General features: G+C 41.6%; 1 long non-coding RNA gene across 1 annotated transcript; it reads right to left on the minus strand.

Annotated features, from left to right (window-relative positions):
- Positions 1–1925: 1925 nt before the first annotated feature.
- Positions 1926–4335, minus strand: LOC129382890 (uncharacterized). Its single transcript, XR_011893131.1, has 4 exons — positions 3954–4335; positions 2393–2460; positions 2221–2307; positions 1926–2091 (listed from the first exon to the last, which is right to left on the minus strand). It is a non-coding gene; the product is annotated as an uncharacterized lncRNA (long non-coding RNA).
- Positions 4336–5263: the final 928 nt, after the last annotated feature.

The raw sequence follows: 5263 nt of genomic DNA on the forward strand, positions 1-5263 counted from the left end.
CGGAGTCGTAAACATGGCATCCACACAAATTGGAATTGGTAATGTTGGAAAAGTGAAACGATGGAGCAAGGCAACAAAGCAGCATATTGAAATTGACTGCCCAGAAGTGATTTTAAAGTACAACTTGTACATGGGAGGGGTCGATAAACTCGACTTCCTAATGTCGCTGTAACCCCTTACGGCAAGAACCAGAAAGTGTCCAGTGAGGGTCATGTCTCACTTTGTGTCTTTTGCGTTGTGCAACAGCTGGATAGAATACCTGAGAGACGCAAGTGCCGAGAACCTTGCACAGAAAAGTACTTTGGACATGATGGCCTTCCAAACAGACATTGCTAACAGCCTAATCGCATGCAGCAGAGCTCCTCCAAAAAAGCGTGGTCGGCCATGCAGTGAATACCCTGAGCCTGTTGCGAAGTAGGCAAGACCGCATTTGCTACCGACCGTAACCATCAGGTATGATTGCTACAATCACTGGCCGGAGTGTGTCAGCACACCGAACTCGCAACGCTGTCGCCGTGAGGGATGCAAAACGAAGTGCCGGATTCGCTGTCGAAAATGCCACGTGTTCTTGTGCGTGTCGGCACACAACAATTGTTTTTACCTTTTTCACGCCAAGTAGGCTTTGCTTTAATTTACCAATCAAATCATAATCCAATAATCGCATTCTGTTCCAAATATCTTGCTAAGAACACTACCGCACGTTCTGTTATTGCTGTGCTTTATTTTTTCTGTAATGAGGCGCCCTGTCCCCGAACGGGGACAGCGCAAAATACAATGAAAGAATAAAATTTTTGTTCTAGTTTCTTCAAGACTCGTCATTTGAAGCGTGAAGAGCACAAAATGATGCTCATATATTTTCTTTAATGCAAAGATTTTATTCGCGCCTGAAGGGGATATATGAGGCTTGCACGTTTCACAGGTTATCGTAGGCATCCCTGGCCCTTTGGTGTCCCTTAAAACGATGGTAATGCAAGATTCGATATCAGGCTAACGAATGCACGCAACATGTTGGTCCGCATAAAATACGGCTGTTCTAGGAAGAACTCATTGTGTAATTCGTTTTCGAGTTTAGCGCGGTCTTGCTTGACTGTAGAACAAATGACACATGCGAGCCGGTGGTTCAGACTACTTTGTGGGGCATGATTAAACTAACAACGTGCATGTAGACCTGGACTAAAGAGAAAAAGAAAGGAAGGAATCAAAGCACAATGACTTATATTTATTTTTCATTCTTTTATTGAAGCTCTACCTTCACGCTGTTTAATTATTGTCAGATGCTGTTTGATGCAAAACACTGAGCGTCATATGCACTTTCCTCATGATGAACTGTTGTTCGTGTCAGTCAACGAGCAATTGACATAATAATCTAGACACGCTCGTGCTTGTAAATTCGAAAATTATGGTCGGGTGCCAGTTTTTTGTTCTGAACAATTACCTACTTAAACACGAACCACCGCAGAAATAACATGAAAATGAACATACATTGACCCGTGCAGTTAAATATCAATATTTAATGAGTTTCTAGGTGTGCTGCGAGTTTCGTCGGCGACCTGCATATTTGATTAAATCGAAATGGATGGGCGGCAGCGAATGTCAGCTACTGCTTGCGCTTCATTATCTCGCACTGAGCAACTGAACATGCTGCGTGATCGAAAATGCTGATTGTATACAAATACAGCAGGATATTCCTGAAAATTAAAGCCAGCCTAACTGGTTCTCAAAGCGGTCGGTTACCTACATTAAAGCGGAAGAGTACTCCGCCCGACGTTTAGCAGAAAGTTTGCAATAGAGCTGGTCATAACGCTTGTATAAGAACTGTGTCACAAATACAATCCTACTCCGAGTGACGAGCGGCCCTTCGTGTATGGAAATGAAATGCGACCATTCAACCGTGCAGCCATTTGGGCGTCACACACACCTTTCAGGCGGCAACAATGTATGTTTTCTCGCTTCAGAAGAGGCATTTGTTAGGGGCGGGCATCGCTCCAAGCTTCTGGTGATGAGGCGAGGTGGTGCAACCGACGACAGACTCCTTCCTATGGCGTGCCACAACTGCAGGACGCAGACCAGCACGGTGCCCCAAGCTGCGCCCTACAACATAGGAGAGGCGACAATATAACAATACTCCGTACGGTTGTTGGCTCTAAGGCAGGATGCATTAAAAATAGCAGGCATCTAAGCAACACTTATCCGCACGGCAAGCGGGAGAAGGGCGTTTACCTTTGCGTTGACCCAGGGCGAGGAGATGGCCAGGAGAACGAGCCCAGCGAACGGACCCGAGGCAGTGGAGTAAAAGGTAAAGAAAAGCTGTTGAGGAAGAGTAATTGAGTCGTTTAAGAGTGGAAGACAGAGAGTTAGGTACAGCTAAGTATAAACGGAGCAGCGTACAGACCCGCGCAGCCGTTGCAATGTGCGGCGCCGCAATCGCTAAGAGGGTCATGACGGTGCCGCTTGAAAACGCTGCAATGAAGTGAGGAGTCCTTACAATTCTGCATTTGTAAAAGCTTGCTTGACTATACACTGACAGCACGACGTGAAAGTTTTTATCTATAGTGCATGATAGACAATAACGTCTCAAAAGTATCAATATCAAATGCCTGCCATTCTTAGGCACCTCAACATGTTGGTTAAATTTTTTAAATTTCATTCTTGTTTTTCTTTCCCCCCTCTTCTATGTTAGTTTTATCTAGTTGCACAATATTACTTACTGCTAATACATCGTTTGCTAATATCTTCGTTTACTTATACATGTATGTCATTATTTATGATTTCTGTAATTGTACTGATTCAGCTTCTGTTTCTTCCCATTGTAACCTTTATGTTAACAATGAACGTGAGGTCTCAGTTGAGTTCTACTATGGGACGTCCTTCTGTGTATCTCTATCTGTAAAGTATTTTTGTGAAATAATAAAGATTGATTGATTGATTCAAAATAAACAAATGGTGCGGTTAACCTCCGAAGGAAACATTTGCTTCGAAAGATATGCGTGTCTTTGACTGGTATCGTGAGACGCGGTTCGTACGTCTCCCGCTTTTCTTCGTGAGATGTCTGCGGTATTTGGACCTGAGAGCTATTGTAATAGTTCTCTTGCGTACTGACGTTAACAGGAAGCTTTAGTACGGGAATTTATATCTAAATACACGGGATCGGAGAATTCGTTTTCTCGGTGACCGGCGCACCGAATTTGTTTAGGTGTGTTGAATGTAAAAGCAACAGGTAAAGAGAAGCTGTTGTTTCGGCCGTAATTTTTACAAAAGTTGGGGAAATAGAAGATTTAAAAGTATCTGAATAGTGTGTCTCAACTCTGTACCTCCACAATGAATAAGGTCACAATTCTGTCAACTGAACATAATAAAGCACCTTCGGGAACCAAGTTGATTTTTTACGCACAGCTTTGTATTGTGCCACTAATTTGGGAGTAGGAGTATTTCAAAACCTTTTTAAAGATTTTACCATTTTTAAGTACGTTGTACCCTCCTATATTAAGCTTTCCAGTGTTAGATTAAGGATTTGTCAACTTCGTGCTTCATTGTTTTATATGCTTACCAAGAGTCGGGAATAAAACAAAGAAACAAACATTGCAGGCCGAAAATCAAGATTTTTCTTCCGACAGTCACTAGAATTTAACATTATCTTTCAAATTCAACACATTCTATTCGGCCAAGCGGTTATCGTACCATTAGTATTTCTAAGCTCTATACGTATGTCTATAGGGAATTCGAGATTGGCCCCAAGCTAAAGGTTTCTCTTAACGGTTGTTGCACTTCCACGTTGAGGTTTATCGTGATCATGAATTTCGTATTTCAAAGCGTGAGCGATGCATATATCAAACTACGTCCTTTTGAACAACGGCGCTACTTTGTCAAACTTTCAAAAGTATGCAAGGCGTTTTTTCGCATTCTAAGCGTTATTGAAAGTGCAGCGAGCTTGAAGTAAAGCAAAAACACGTTACCCAGCGCGCGCATGATGAAAACAGCTTTCCGCCCTGTCATCCTCACGTGGGGCTTGATGACGTCGATGTAAAATATTGCTGCGTGTGAGTTGACGACCGATGAAACCGTGCTGTTGAAGATAAAAAAAAACAGGCAAGAAAAGAAAGATTAGTGCCCCTCTGGCTTGCTGTATTCATTGGCGAATTCTCACATATGCAAATTTTCCCCGACTGGTATCTTGCGCCAAAACTGCTTTTCACATAGAGGAGCATTGTAACGACATTTTTAGCTCCACCATGCATTTATTTACAAATCTATCTATCTATCTATCTATCTATCTATCTATCTATCTATCTATCTATCTATCTATCTATCTATCTATCTATCTATCTATCTATCTATCTATCTATCTATCTATCTATCTATCTATCTATCTATCTATCTATCTATCTATCTATCTATCTATCTATCTATCTATCTATCTATCTATCTATCTATCTATCTATCTATCTATCTATCTATCTATCTATCTATCTATCTATCTATCTATCTATCTATCTATCTATCTATCTATCTATCTATCTATCTATCTATCTATCTATCTATCTATCTATCTATCTATCTATCTATCTATCTATCTATCTATCTATCTATCTATCTATCTATCTATCTATCTATCTATCTATCTATCTATCTATCTATCTATCTATCTATCTATCTATCTATTGTATACCGGCTTCCCCAACTAAATGTCCCAAAGTGTTACAAAAAAGTAAAAGGAAGCAGTACAAACGGCGCCACCATATTTAAATAGGCGTTGTTCATGCTAGTCACGAGTATATTTTCGTAGGGCGCAGGTATATACCTGAAGAAATTCAACTAGCCTACCTTATTTACCTTCCTATAGATAAGGTATCAGTGCAAGAGTTGTGGAGGATGTACACATAGGACAGGTAAGCGTAGTTAAAGCCACCTATAAGTATTCTGTGCTTTAAAGCCACCTGTGTAAAACAGACAAAAATTGATAAATATCACGGAACAACTCCTCCGCGCGTCAGTGATAGAAGAAATACATAGAAGGCCCACGTTATTTAAACGCTGCCTTAGTTTAACATTGCGAAGCATTATATGGACACTCCAAGCGCATTTCTGCCGTCGCTGTGACGTTCAGTATAAAGTGCAAGGGCTATAACAGTGCTGCCTCGCGCCCTACGCTGCATGTGTGAGTAAAAGCTTGTGCGGGGAGCCGACTATCGCCATTCAATCTCGCCAGCGCGAAAGGGCAGATGCGAAGAGGAAGCGCGCCTAAAGCCCCTTAAACTTCGTAAAG

Source organism: Dermacentor andersoni, chromosome 3 (genome assembly GCF_023375885.2).
Source record: "Dermacentor andersoni chromosome 3, qqDerAnde1_hic_scaffold, whole genome shotgun sequence".
Lineage (NCBI taxonomy): Eukaryota > Metazoa > Arthropoda > Arachnida > Ixodida > Ixodidae > Dermacentor > Dermacentor andersoni.